Here is a 15,972-nt window from a genome sequence, read left to right as displayed (position 1 = left end):
GTCTTGTATTTTAAATCAGTTTAGAAATCTTTCCCCTTCTCTAATTCGTTTCCTTCGTTCTCAGTCTGATATTCCTCATCATTCCTGTCAGGTGGGTTACATCTGCTGTATTTGCTAGAGCCCACAGAGATTGGGGTGGGGGGAAAGAAAATATGGAATTTGCCCAACTAATGTGGTTCAAATCAAGCTCACGAGAAACCATTTTCCCTGCTTATATTTACACAGGTATGATAGATTTATTTCCCCCAGGAGTCCTCTGTGTTCTCCTGAAATTTGACCATGTGTGACTCATTTGTCTGTATGTTATTCAGCTGCACAGATAAAATACATCCATCTCTTCTAAATGCAAATTCTCAGCAAGAGTAAGCCGAGTAAGCTTTGTCACAGCAAGAAGCAAGAGGGCAGACATAGTGGACAAGAAAAACCCTACTGAGTAAAGGATCTCAAGATGCATACAGCTGTTCCCAAATGTTAGTCAGTGAATGAGGCAGTCATTGATGAATCTGATAGTGAATTTGATAACGTAGTTGGGGCTCAAACACTTGAGAGCTACATCCCCAGGACTTATGGGAGGGCCAGAGAAGCCAGAACTCAAGACTGCAGGAACCCAGGTGTGACTTTGGTCTCCACTATGTGGTCATGTGGCCACCGTGTAGCCTCCTTACTCTGGACCACTTTGTTGAAATGGAGACCTATGGAGGTTGCCTAAAAAACTTTGCTTTAAAAATTCTTGAGAAGCAGAGGATTGACTAACTCAATTCTCAAATGAAAAGATATACCCCTGGAGCCATATGGAAATTTGTGGGAGGATTTGATTGTCACACTGATGGGGAGGCACCACTAGCGTTTAGTGAGTGGGGCCAGAGGCAGTAAACACCCTGCAACGTGTGGGATATGGTCCCCATGACAAATTTCCCTAACTTCTGCCCAAATTTAAAATGTCCAATCACGCAAGTGAAAAAACATGATATAATTATCTGAGCCATATATCTAACTCCATTTAACATATACACACAAGGTATTTTTAACAGTTTTAATACACATTGACTTTTTCAAGAACACAATCATTGTGTGTAAATACTTTGTTTTGTTTGAAATTCACCAGCCTTTCAGTAAATCTCTGAGAACAAGGCATGGGTCTGCATATGTAATGTCACATTTTGTATATCGATACGAATGTACTTACCTTGCCTTTATTTCAAAATGTCAAATATAAAGAAAAAGTGTTGACAATATTCAGTTGAGTATTGTCTTACTTCTGTGAAGCTCAAACTAATTCATTACAAATAGTTGTATCGGACTTAGAACTGTCTTTTAGTTTGGCCATGCCAAAAATATGCACAATTTTATTATAAATTACTTTCCTTTTATTTTTCCTTTTTATTAGTTTGTGCTGGACCCTGCGGGCCCCACTGAGATCCCCACTTCAGGACCTCCCCAGCAGCTGAGAGCACTGACCGTGAGCAGCCAGGGCTTAGGGTCACCACCAACTCCCCACAATTGCTCCTGTCTGAAAAAGGCTGCCTCTTCCAAGGTCCTGCCCCATGACTCCTCCATAGGAGGAGCCCTCATCCACTTACTGGTCACTGGGGGATAATAAGGCCCCAATTAGGCACAATTCTACAAGAGCAATCTGCTCCAGAGCTCCCTGTGGGATCTGCTGGGTCGTGTGGAATTGCATGGCAGCGTGACCCAACTTTTCCCTCTGCCCAAGCCTGCTTCCATCTCCCTCTCACAGGTGTTGATCCCAAGAGTATGTCCCCAAACACCATCTCAAGTTCTTTTTCCTGGGGAACCTGACCTGTGGCACAGTGAAAGCATTATAATTGATTTTGGACATTGGGCATTACCTTATATAGCAATTTTAATTTGGGATAGTAAAGGGGGAAAGGAAAAAATATTTTCAATAAATGAGAGGTACCAGATTTCATGGGGTTGAGAACCACTGGACTAGGTGATCTCTTCAGAGTCCCTCTACCTTAAGATCTTCCACTTTTGTGTAGCAACGCTGCTTTTTCTAGATCCTGAAATTAACCAAGACTCAAAATAATACTTTATGTAACTGTTTTGCACCCACTTGAATAAAATAAGTGGTCCTGTACAGCATCATTGCACATCAGCACTTTTTTTCTAGATTATCCACCCACCATGCGATGTATCCCTGGGGGAGTAATTGCTATATGTGATGCAGCCAGCAAAGCCCAAGGCGTGTGTGCCAGCAGAGCAGTGTGTCTATGCCATAGACTACATTACTCAGGCCTCACAGCAAAGTGGCCGTGGGTATATTTAGCTCTCTCTGAGAGAGAGACACTAGGTATCCAAGAAGATAACAATCTGGCTCAATAACATCAGGCACTTTGCTCTTTGAAAAAAAAAATTTTTTTTTTTTTTGAGACAGAGTTTCGCTCTTGTTGCCCAGGCTGGAGTGCAGTGGCGCGATCTCGGCTCACTGCAACTTCCGCCTCCCGGATTCAAGCTATTCTCCTGCCTCAGCCTCCTGAGTAGCTGGGATTACAGGCATGCGCCACTCCACGCCCGGCTAATTGTATTTTTAGGAGAGACGGGGTTTCTCCATGTTGGTTAGGCTGCTCTCAAACCCGCCTCGGCCTCCCAGAGTGCTGGGATTACAGGGGTGAGCCGCCATGTCTAGCCTGCTCTTTGAAATTTTTTAGATGGCATAGAGTTTTAATTTTATTCTTAATATCCCAATGTTGTATTTCTCTTTGAACCATCAACTAAAAAAGATTCACAGAGCCACAGTGCAGCTGAGGAGCATGTGTGCATGTGTTTGAATGTGTGTGTGGTATGTGTGTATGTGTATGCTTTGTGTGTCTGTGTGTGAGCGGGGGCTTGCTGTCCTAAGGGATAGTAGGGGAGGAGAATCTAAAAGTGAGACCAATAAATACTAAGTTCTTACTTTCTGACCAGGCTGCCCCAAACCAAGGATGCAAAACCCCTTGAAAGCACTTAGTTTCCTCTCATTCCAGGAAAGTGTTATTTTATACTAGATCAAGCAGAATGAGGGCTATTTACCTGGTACTGTGACTCCTTTCAAATCAGTTGTTAATCTAAGTCTTCAGTGTGCCACTAGGTCATCAACTTTCTTGGTCATCTGACATTCAACACAGATCAGAGTCTGAAAGCTTGGCCCCACCTCCTCAGCACTAGCCTGCTGCCCCCAGGCTGTCCGCGTGTTGCAGAGGCTGTTCAGTCATTCAGCATCTCTTTCTTAATTCATTTACCTGTAATGCTGGGATGCTGGTCAGAGTTCCCACCTTTAATTCTTCTTAGGGGTGTGGGGATGATTAAAGCAATAATGTTTTTCAAGTACAGAGGTATTCCAGACTAAAGACACTACGTAACCTAATGCATTCTGCTTCCAATGACATAAGTTTATGTAATTGCAAGCTAGGAAAATAAAGTTAGACCAGGTGTTCCTACCGCAGCCGCGATACTGTTTGCCTTACTTTCATGATGTGGCGCCTGCCTCAACATTTTTTTAAAAAGCACTAATTCCCAAGAAAGAGGATATTGGTTTAAGAAAGAAATGCTCTCATTCACTGAACTTTCATTTCATTAATACACAAATATGTACAATTCTATTCCACAGTCAGTTCAAGGCTAAAAGTTGAGTTAATAATAAATGGTACATTTACTACTTCGTCATGTCATTTGTACTTCAGAGAGAGCTTTTATAAAGATATTACTTTTGCTTTTAAAGACAGGAAGGCTGTGTAAGGTACCCCAGTCAACCTGAGTAAATGCTTTGCATGTTCATTTTCTTCCTGAGATAAACAGGTCACCTTCTGTCCCACATGTAATTAGCGTAATATCCTGTCACGCACCTGCTCTGCTGCTCAATGCATCAGCTCTTACATCCCAAGACAGTGTTGATTACTGTAGATCCTGGCACATCACTGTGAGGAGTTCAGCCATACCAAGCCTACCAACCACAATGGGAATATTAAATGCATTGCAAAGATAATAAGAAAAGTGGTTTGAAAGGCTGGGTGTGGTGGCTTACACCTGTAATCCCATCACTTTGGGAGGCCGAGGCAGGAGGATTGCTTGAGGCCAGGAGTTCAAGACCAGCTTGGGCAACAAAGTGAGACCCTGTTTCTAAAAAAACTTTTTTAATTAGCCAGGCATGGTGGTGCACACCTATAGTCTGAGCTACTTGGGAGGCTGAGGTGGGAGGATCACCTGAGCCTAGGAGTTTGGGTCTGCAGTGAGCTATGACCATGCCACTGCACTCCAGCCTGGTTGACAGATCAAGACACTGTCAAAAAAAAGTGGTTGGCCAGTCTGAGCTGTTTGCCAACAGACCACTTCTGTAAAATAATGCTATGGAAGATTGAGAAATTCTGTCCCTCGCCAAGCCACTGAGAATACACTACTGATTCCATCCATTCGAACATGCTTGGACTCCCTGGTCTAAACTGATAGGGGAATCAAAGAAGGAAGTTAGAAGTGAAGTACAAGTGTTTATTAGGCAGCTTGAATTGAGGAGGCCAAAGAATGTGAAACAAGAACAAAGACTCTTTCTGGTTGGATGTATCTGGTAACTGAGTGGAAATACAAGCTTAGCCAAGGTGCCTACTTTATTCCTAATGTTTTACATGTCTAACCCCCTTTCAGGGAAAAAGAAAACAAAATGATAAAAATACTCACATTGAACAAACTCAATATCATATTAAGAGAAAAAGGCAAGTTGCAAATTAATAAGTACAGTATGATTGATCCTCCCTGCTCCATCCATGACCAAATTCACCTGTGCTCAGCAACCAAACAAGTATAGTATTAGGGATCAGCTACATTTGGACCACAAAACTTTGAAAGCCATTATAGAAATTTCACCCATCAAAGATGACATCCTCTCTGGAGAAAGATGTGCCCCAGATTTCAAACGATCAGTTCTTATTTATCAGCTTTTAAATATAAGCCAATCTTAAAGGTGGGCACCAACTCTAATTGTAAAATTACATTCACAGCTACATTAAGCATACATCCCACTTACAAATCCAGCCCCATGCTAGATGAGGCATTTATTAGTAATGAGGAATACATTTTATTTCCCCAGAGTAAAAAAATAAATAAGACTTTTAAAAACTAGTTAAAACGAAAAAGCCTGGTTCTATCCTGGTCCAAAATAAGGGAGAATTGGGGTATGGAATATCATTTCTGAAAAGCTCTCCTTAAAAACTTACTGAAATTGGGACTCCACAGCCTTTGAGCCATGGATAACTAATCCAAAAAGCCAGTCCCTGTGTGGTATGGTATAGAGAGGGACAAAAATAGGGACCTCCCCAACCCCGACTATCAGAGAAAAGATTCTAAATTTTAAACAATTTTTGTACCCTTCACTGCCACACGCACACCCACACACAAATACACACACACACACACTCATGTGCACAAAACTTGAACTTTCCACACATAAATTCAGGGCAATGGCGGTGTAATTGCCAAAAGTAAGTTTGAGTCGGGGAAATTCTCTCTCCTCACTTTGTGATTCTGGCACCACCTGCTTGAACTGCTTTGGGATAAAGCACTTAGATTCACCTAAGAAGCTTCAAAAGCTTACAGAAGCATGCACCTGATCCCAGACCAATTAAGTCAGGACCTGGGGCGGGGGCACCAGGACTGAAATTGGGCATAAATAGTTTTTTTTTAGATGGAGTCTCACTCTGTCCCCCCAGGCTAGAGTGCAGTGGCGCAATCTCAGCTCCACAAGATCAGCAACCTCCGCTTCCTGGGTTCAATCATTCTTGTGCCTCAGCCTCCTGAGTAACTGGGACTGCAGGAACACCACGAGGCCTGGCTAATTTTTTTTTTTTTTTTTTTTTTTTTTTTGGTATTTTTAGTAGAGACAGGGTTTCACTATGCTGCCCAGGCTGGTCTCAAACTCCTGAGCTCAGGCAATCCACCTGCCTTGGCCTCCCAAAGTGCTAGGATTATGTAATGGCATGAGCCACAGTGCCTGGCCATTAGTTTTCAAAGTCCTTTGGGTAAGTCTAATAGACACTGAAAGGTTGAGCACCTTCAGGTATTGAGAACCACTGGTTAAACAGGTAACCAATCCGGTCTAGCCCCATTAGCCTGCTATTGGTTGCTGACCCATGGCCTTCATGGATACAAAATGGAACAGGGTGTTTCCTGTAGCAATGAGCTAATTAATCTTTTCAAGCAGTTAAATACATTTAGTACTTCTCAGGAGTATACAGTCTTTCAAAAAGTCATTAGTTATAAAGGCTTAGCCAAGGATTTACCTTGATTCTTAATTTTTCAAAAGCTGGGTTATTTTAAAAAATTACCTTCCAATAGCAAGCTAATATGTCAACTTTTTTCAGTTGGGCTCTTGGTGCACTTTTGGGCACCATCCCAAAATAGGTGGGACGTAAAGACCCAAACCTCACTTCCAAAACTGTTTCTTCTAATTCCCTGGAAGATATTCCTATCAGGAACTATGACAATAAGGTTAAATAACAAGTTGAGTACTTATTACTGTTTAAATCAATACAGTTTTATGCACCACACTATAAAAGCAGCCTGAGTTACTTAGATATTTTAATTTGGGTAAAAAGAAGATTGAAATTATATTTATCAGGCTGAAATATAAAAAGTCTCCAGTCAACTTTTTCTGCATTGAAAAAACTTGTTCTTCATTATCTGTCATTTCTCCTTCAGTTTAAATTCTAAGATGAATTTACAAGAAGGCAGGTGGCTGTCAGTGATTCTGTTTCAGCTCGTCAATATTTCCTCTGGATGAAGGACAACATACTGATTAGGTTTAACTTCATCTTCTTTTAACATTTCAACAGAAGGGGCTCTTCGTGGAAGTCGCTGAATAACTCTCAAATTATAAATAATTTCATGAGATAAAAAGGGAGGCCCCAGACTTTTTTTTTCTGTGACTAATATGGTTTCTGCTCCTCCTTCCTTAAGACTTTTAATTAAATCAGAGACAAGCTGGAAACAATGTGTCAGCTTTTTAATGAGCTTTAATTGTCACCACAGAAAATTAAGCATAGGCTGAGAATCAGGATTCAAGATCAGCTGTAAACCCCAGACTGGTAACCAGTTCTGATCCCATGCTGATGTGAGAGCTTTGTCTTTGGGTAGAGAGAGAGGGTTCAGAGAAAACCTGCTTGGAACACAGAAAGCTAAGTTGCTACAGACAGGATTCTACCCATTCAGACTACTATCAGTCATTTCCTACACTCTTAGAGTTTGGCCCAGGGTTGTTAGATGAGGATTACAGCCTGCAATGCTTGCCCCACTAAGAGGCCCAGACTCACAACTACGCCAATTGTCAGGTCCAGGGTCAGGTTCGGGCCCATACTGAGGTCCGAGGGGAGTGGGTGGATAGGCGAATAGCTGAAAGAACACTCGGGGGGCTCTAAGCAGGTGAAATGTAGTTTTATTCAACAGCTCTCTCACCGGCAGCTCTATTACACTGTCCGCCTTTATCTCGGCGGTCTGCTGCGGCTCCGCAGCTCCTCTCAGCAGCCGGCTCTGCACCTCGGCTGCTCCCACACACAGCTGCACGGCAGGCTCTCCCTTGTCTTCAAGGTCAACAGCTTAACTCTTTCCCTCTGGCCACCAGCGCCAGCCACGTCGAGCTGTGCCGTGCCCTGGCTCCCCTCTGTCCATCTGCAAGACAGCTCTGTTTCTCTTTCTCTGGGCGCCAGTGCACCCCCAAGCCATGTCAAGCTGAGCCCAGGAGTGCCTGTACAGTGTCAGCAGGGCAGTTATACCTTTTATAGACCATAGTAAGTAAATTCCGAGCCAAGAATGAGCTTACATAAACAGGTTATATAACAAGTGGAGGTGTGCACCTGCGCAACAATCCCACTGACTCAGGCAGGCCTGGATGTCAGCCTCAGCCTAATTCTTGACCAAAGTACACCCATATACCTTACAATAGTGATGTCAACTTGTAGTCTTTTCCAAGGCATTTTTCTTTAGGCATCTTCCAAAACTATACAGAAGAAACAGAAAACTGACCTGAAGAAAGACACGTGCCGAAGAGGGGTCAGGATATATAATAAACTGAAGGTGACCAGTGTGGGCTTCTCCTGCTTCCAAAGCCAGAAGGTTCTTGCAGATGTATTTAATCAACCTATCTTTTTCCTGAATTACATTCTAGCAGTTTGAAAAAAAATAATGAGAGGAGAAATCGCTGTGGAACTCAGTGTCCTTGGTATCTATTTCATAACAATGCTCAAAGGTCTCCACTGGAAAATCTTGAATAGATGTAATAGGCAGGCTTGCTTTTAAAATGATTGGAAAGTGCGGGGGCCATAATGCTATTGTGGAACCACATTATTTTACAATGCACCTTAAATGGTTCCCAAATCCTTTTATTTAAAACCCCAAGATAGGAGGACTAGTTTTTCTCAAAGAAACCACGATTATTTCCTTCTCAGAGAATAAGCTGTTAGAGCTGGTAAGACATTAGCAAATAGCCCATCTGAGCTACAAAGAGCAAATAGCCCGTCCGAGCTACAAAGAAAAATAATGGTTTTGTTTTGTTAACCTGGAGAAGCGACATACCTTTAAGGCTTTTTTAATGGATTGCCACAGGATAATTGCTACTGCTGTTAAGCAGAACGTTCTATTTGGATATTAGCTCATTTATGGGGCAGAGTTAGGAAGAGTTTTTGCCCAGGTGACTTGTAACAAAATGAAATAAGCAGATGTTACGTATCTTGAAATTACCACCAAGTTTTTATGTGTTGTTAGGTGCTGAGATGCTCTGAAAATTTTGTCTAAAATTGCAGCGTAGTTGTGAACAGAGCAGTCGTATCACTATGCTCAGGCAGATTGTGCCAAACACTGAGACGTTTTCAAAACCATTTAGTCATCTCCCCAAATATAAAAAAGAAAGGGAAGAAAGAATCCCTCTGGAAGTGAGCTGCTCAAAGATGGGTCACTGGGGCAATCTCGTCCCCTCTAAAGTCTTCCCCTCACCTGCCCCTATACCTGCCCTGCCCACACAGGAAACCACAGGGCCATAAGGATGAGTGATAGGTAGGAATGATTTCAATCCTTGTCTGCAGTTGTAACCCCCCTGATTTAGTTTGAGTCCTCCAAGAAGCAGATGTCAAGGCAGGATTCAGTGAGCAATAGATTTATAGGGAGAAACTCTAGTGAAGAAATGAAGCGGGGAGAGCCAGAGAAGGTAGGGAGCACTTCCAGATCACAACCCAGGCCAGACTCCAGTGAAGGAAAGCAAAGTAAACCAAAGCAAACATTTCTCTAAACTGGGTGTGGTGGTTCACGCCTGTAATCCCAGCACTTTGTGGGGCTGAGGCAGTGGATCGCTTGAGCCCAGGAGTTCGAGACCAGCCTGGGCAACATAGGGAAACCACCATCTCTACCAAAAAAAAAAAAAAAACCACACAAACACACACACACACACAAATTAGCTGGATGTGGTGACTACCATAGCCCCAGCTAATAGGGAGGCTGAGGTGGGAGGATTGCTTGAGCTGGGGAGATTGAGGCTGCAGTGAACCGCTATCGCACTGCTGCACTCCAGCCTGGGTAACAAAGTGAGACCCTGTCTCAAAAAAAAAAAAAACAAGAAAACATTTTCTCTAAACCCTGATGTTTCCCATTTGGTAGTGGGTAGTGGGGATCCTGTGCTGGGCACAAGCTGCTCCTCTCCTTTACCTGTCTTACTTTGCTTTTCTTGTAGGTTCTACCCAGTAACCATAGTTCACAGAGACTAATGCTATGCCCATTGTAGACTCTGATATTTTTCTAGGCCCCCCTGTGACTTAGAGTTTGTGTATGTAGGCTAAGCCTGGAGAGAGGAAGATGGACAGGTGGTCTCCTCTCTCTGTCTCCCCTTCTTTCTGCTCCTCTTGGAGGGCTAATGCCTGGCCCCTGGTGTCCAGGTGCAATTCCAGCAGCCCCTTCCAAGACAGCTCCTCTCCCCTCTGGTTCTGACACAGCATGTACCAGCATCCTTAGAGACAAAGGGAGGAGTCATGCCTATCCCTTGTTCTCAGAGGTAGGAAGACATCTGCTAATGACAGCTCACCACCCAGCCTTCTGTAACTCACTGAATGTTATATGACCAACCACAAGCAGTGCCCACCCAGGGACCTTGGGACTCCAGGGTTCTCTGCCTTTGGTCCTGTTTCTTGGAAAGCAGGAGAACCTGTGAGTGCCATTCCAGAGGTTATGCCAGCAGTCACTGCCCTAGACTCCTCCTCCTCACAGCCTTCTCTCCAGTTTGCTGGGTTCAAAGGGCACCCAGCAGCATCTACACAACCTCATCGTGCCTTTGCGCCCCACCCCATGCGTTCTCTACCCCAGGGGTCCCAAGGCTGCCTCTTCACAGGAAGTTCCAGGAACCCTGCCCTAGCCCAGGCCAACAAGGCCAACCTACTGCCATGCAAGAGGAAGGCTCTGTCTCCCTCCAGCTATCTCCAATCAGCTCTAGTGGAACTCTTTGAAAAGGCCATTGTTCTTCCCAAATGGTTTGGTTTATCTCTTTGAACATTTCCACATTTCTGTCAGTGATTATTACCGTTTTCATGGTTGTTTTTTTCCCCAGAAATAAATGAATGAAGAAATAAATTTCTAGTCATATGGACATTTAACTTTCTGCCCCAAGGAGACACCTGAAAAGGAAAATAAAAATATACTGCAGTAATTAAATTTTGAACACTAAGTATTCTAAGAAGTAAAATATTACAGAAATAAAAATTTCTGATTCAGTATTTATAATGAGAGTGCAGATATCTATGGATAGGTATTTGCCAAAATACAGACTAGCATTAACTTATTAGTGAGTTGTGAGTTGGTTGCTGAGAATGTGGGACTCATATCCTCCTAGAAGTGATGTTATAATTGGTAGCTGGGTTCTGGGTCAGCCTTCAGGACTCCATTCTCTGAGTTTCCACTGGTGCTGGCCTGATTCTGGGTCCTGGAACAAGGAATGCAGGAATGAAAATGTTAGGGAACAAGGAATGCAGGAATGAAAATGTTAGAGACAGCAAAAAAAAACTGAATGGGCTTTTTCCCATGCTAACTCAGTCACTCAATACTTTCAACACGAGATGTGGAGTAGGGGTGGGGGTTCCCACACATCAACCAAGCAATTCTGCAGATTCTGCAGCAGACACCAGTGGGATGTCCACTAATACAATTCAATCTGACACAAGCTACATGGAGATAGTGAGACAGGTGAGTTGCCTGACCACTCCCCCTGCCCCCCAACTACCCCCACCGCCCCCAGCAGGATGTGCGACAGGGGTATGGCTCATCTGTTCAGCAGGCCGCCAAGTGCTCAAATCCCTTAAAGGAGGGGTAGCATGCAGATGGGCAGGTGCAGGAGCTGGGGCAAGTGCTTTTGGGCTCCAGCCCCAAAGTAGCATCTGGAGGTGAGAGCCTGCAACTCCCAAAGCCCTAGTGGGCATGCTACAGTGCTCTTTTAGTTCTGCCATCCACAGACAGCTTAAGTGTTAACTAGCTCAGTGCCCTGTTGGTAGCTGGGATCTTGTCTGGTGTCCAGGAAGAATCTGGTCACATGGACAAATTGAAGGATGTTAAATGCGGGGGATTTTAGTGAGTGATGGAGTTGGCTCTCAGCGGGATGGATGGGGAGCTGGAAAGAGGATGGAGTAGGCAGATGATCTTCCCCTGGAATTCGGCCATCCTGTGGCTGATCTCCTCTCCAACTGTCCCCAGCCAATCTCCTCTCGACATTCAGGCGTTCCTTCTCTTCTCTCCTTCTCTGCCATGCTGCTCTTCTGCTCCTCTGCTCTTCTGTTCATCTGCTCATGTGTTTGTGGAGCCTGGGATTTGGAGTGTATATGGGTACAGGATAGGGGGGTGTGGCAGGCCAAAAGGCAACATTTCGGCGCAAAAAGAGGAATGCCTGCTTTCATTTAGGGCCACGGGTTTCCAGGCTTCAGGGTGGGGCCTTTGTCGGGGAACTGCCCTCTTCCACCCAGTATTTCTGTCTCCTGTCCATACCAATAGTGTCAGATCCCAAAGGCTGAGCGTGTGGTCCCACAAGACTGCCCTTGCTTCAGATGCCTGTCACCACTGTCCAACTGACTGGAAAACAGGGTTCCCACAGCTTCCTAATTGAGTTTGGTACTTTGTTACTTACAGCTGCCCACAGAACACAGAAACACTTTACTTATGTTTACTGGTTTATTGTAAGTACAGTAGGAAGGATACAGATGAAGAGAAGCATAGGGTGAGATATATGGGAAGAGACAAGGAGCTTCCATCCCCTCCCTGGATGCATCACCCTCCAGAAACCTCCATGTGGTCAGCTATCCAGAAGCTCTCAAGCCCAGCCCTTTTTGGGTTTTTATGGAAGCTTCATTACATAAGCATGATTGATTACATCCTTAATCATTGGTGATCAACGTAACTTTCAGTCCTGGCATCCCACACAGTTGGAGGAGCTAAAAATCTCAGTCCTCTAATCATGCCTATGCAGCTCTCACCTTGAAGCTAACTAGGGCCCCCCCCACCCCAGGTCATCTTATTAGCATACAAAAGACACCCATCGCTCGGGCAATTCCAAGGATTTTAGGAGCTGTATGTAAGAAGGGGACCAAATGTATATTTGACAATATTGCAGAGAGAAAGAGTTTTCTTTCTTTCCAGTACCTGATGTTCATTCAAGGTAACATTAAAAAAAATATACTCTATGCTTTATTAAACAATTTATCTGACAACCCTAAAAGACTCCTTTTGTTTCTAACGTTTTTGTAGGGTGTTTTGGGGAGAGGAGAGCATTATAGGCTTTAATTTTTAAGAGTAGTTTTAGGTTCACAGCAAAATTGAGCAAAAAGTGCAGAGTTCCCAAATACCTCGAAGCTCCAGACAGGCACAACCTCCCTCTCCTATCAACATCCCAGCCCAGAGTGGTACATTTGTTACAACCTGCATTTCTTAGGCTCCTACTGACACATCATTATCACCCAAAGTCTGCAATTTAATTAGGGTTCAGTCTTGGTGTTGCACATTCTATGGGTTTTGACAAATGTTTAATGGCAGGCATTACTCATTATAGTATCGTAGAATAGTTTCACTGCCCTAAAAATCCTCTGTGCTCTGCCTATTCATTTCTTCCCCTCTCTAACCATAACACTTTGAAGTAAAAATTTGCCTTTCTCATTCTTCTCCCACACCTCCAAGCCTCCTAATTCCTGGGATTCCCCTAGGTCTGAGCCCCACTCCCAACCCCCCACCCACCCCTCAGATGGACCTGATTCATACGAATGCGTGAATGACTAACAGCCCTCAAAATGCAGTTTAGGTATTCCCGTTTTGAAAAAGGCTGCTGATTGGCCCCCCCATCTCTTGAATAGGTGGACCCTCTGGAAGTACCAGAAAGGGATGTGAAGAGGCCACCACTACCAGAAACATTCCGGCAAGGTTGTCTTCTGCTTTTCCTTTCTCCTTTCCTTCTCTGTAGGGGTGGGTTGCCCTTCCCCACACTTCTCCTCAGAGTATAGAAATTATTTCAAAATTACAAAATTTGTTCTCTGCAAATGGTTCTTCTGGCAGCAATGCCTTGGCCAGAATGTATGTGGGTGGGTGAGTGGGGCAGGTGTATTTGCAATTTAGAGCTTTCATATGTGTTCTTTAGAGCCTCAGAGAGACAGAGAGAGAGAGAGAGATTTTAGTTCCCACTTTGCAGGTGCCTAGTTTGTGTCTACCAAAGGGCTGATTTCATCTTCTTTGTGGATACAATATTAGCATATCTCATGGACAAAAAAATCCTCACAGCCTTTCTAGAATATCCAATAAACACTCTCCACGTTATCTAAAAAGCGGGTGTAAAATAACTTTTCATAACAAAACAAATCATCTGATAACACAAGAAAAAGGTTAGTGAGAGTCTTTGCTGAAATTCCAACTGCCTTTTCTTGCTGCAGTCCCCCATCTTTGCAGAGATAAAGATTATGGTTGCCAAGGAAACAGGACCAGAGAGAGAAAGACAGAAACTTTGTCTCATTTGGTTTCCCCAGGACTCACAAAGCGAGCTGGGCTGTAAGCAGAGCTGGACAAGATTATGGTAGATTTATAATTTACTTAGTCAAATTGCTTTTAATTCATCGTCATGCCTCAATATACATTTTTTTCCCTCTGAAAGTTAGGTCTTGCACCTAGTTGTCCAATGTCTGACATATAACAGAGCTTTAAAATTCATTGTCTACGATTAAATTCAAATGCAGGACAGATGGCTTAGTCTGAGTATGTGTCAGACAGGCAAAGCACTTAAGATTTGTGACAGGCAAGACCAGGAATTAACTGCTAAGTTTTTGCTTTTATTCATACATTCATGTGCACCATGAATATGGCTGTAAAACTTATTTAAGTGTTCTCACTTTATTCAAAATATTCCCAAACAAAGCAACTGTTCTCCTTTTGCAAACTAGACTCCCTAATCTCAACCCCATTAACTCAAAATCCATTTTTCTCGTGCTATATGCACTGTGTACATTTTATTTACTCAGACAGTCAGGAGGATAACAGCAACCTTCTGAAAACCCAGCTTGCCTAGAATCCACAATGTTGGTCCCCACTTCATTTTTGTGAAACTTTTTATTGAAACATTTAATTATTTTATCGAGCAAACATTTGTCTGTGGAAATAAACAATGACCAGCCAAATGTGAACAAGCAAAGGCTATTTATTCAGAGCTTGCTATATAGCAAGGGAGTCAGCCACTGTCACTTGCATTTTGGCAGAGACTCAAAGGAAGACAGAGAAAAGGGAAAGTTTCATTGTGGGGAAAAAAGGGATGTCTTCAGGTTTGATTGGAGGCCGTTGGCATGGGGAAGCTGCAAGTGGGCCAACCAGAAGTGGGCCAACCAGAAGTGGGCATCCTGTGGTGTCTGAGTAGGGGTGCATATTTGGCTTTCTCTGGCTGGTCCTTAGTTAGAAGCAAGGACAAAAATCAGGGAAGTAGTCAGTTATTGGTCAAGTCCTGGCCATTTGGGGCTGACTGTGAATCATACAGGCACTATGATCTGGCTTTCTAAACCAGTTGCCAGAGATAGTGGTCTAACTTCCTACAGGTCTGACTTACGGAGAGCAGGCTGGCTTCCTGGGCTGATCACCATAGACAATGTGTTGGTTTCCTGGGCTGGTTGCTGCAGATTGTGGGTCAGAGTTCCATTTTTATACACGGTCTGGCCATTATCCATGGGTATATTCAATCATTTAGTCAATAAACATTTTACAAACAGAATAGCACAAAAAGCATCCGTGTACAGCTCAATGAATGATCAAGTGTAACAACCACCCAGGAGCCCCCGTTCATTTTTAAATTCTCTACAACTTATCTTCTGAAACTGGCTGTCAAGGAACATTTTGAGTCTCAATCAACTCTTTCCATTGGCTTCTTCAGTCCTCATGTCCAGGGCAAGGCTCACCAGTGGCAGGTCTCCTCGGACCACCTTACAGTGTCGTGTGTTCCAGGCACGATGGAATGCAGGGCAGCCCTGGGTTTCTCACAGTCAGGCTCAGCCCTGTGAATCACCTTCCTCTACATTCCTGGACCTGGAGGAGCAGGTCAGAGTGTGCCTTGAAATCCACCTCCACCACTCCCTTGGGCAAGTTATATAATCTCTCAAGACCTGTTTCTTCATCTCCAAAATGAGAGTAATAATAGCACCTGCTCTCACAGGGTTGCCGGGGGGATGAGCAAGGTGAGAGGCTTGCAAACCCTTAACGCAGTCCCTGGCATAGAATAAGCACTCAGATTTTTATGTATGTATCTCTCCCCATAATGTTTCAAAATGGCAACTAAAAATTACTGAGGACCTACTATGTGCCAGGCACTGAGCCTGGTATTTACTCTTAAATTTCTTATATTATTAAATTTTTCTATTAGAAAGAATGTTAGTCACGCTTATTTTGCAGATCGAGTATCTATGGCTCAGAGACGTTAAGAAATCTCGCTATATTTACCTCAATTTGTCA

This window comes from Pan paniscus, chromosome 4, assembly GCF_029289425.2.
Source record: "Pan paniscus chromosome 4, NHGRI_mPanPan1-v2.0_pri, whole genome shotgun sequence".
Lineage (NCBI taxonomy): Eukaryota > Metazoa > Chordata > Mammalia > Primates > Hominidae > Pan > Pan paniscus.
This window is presented reverse-complemented; position numbering follows the sequence as displayed.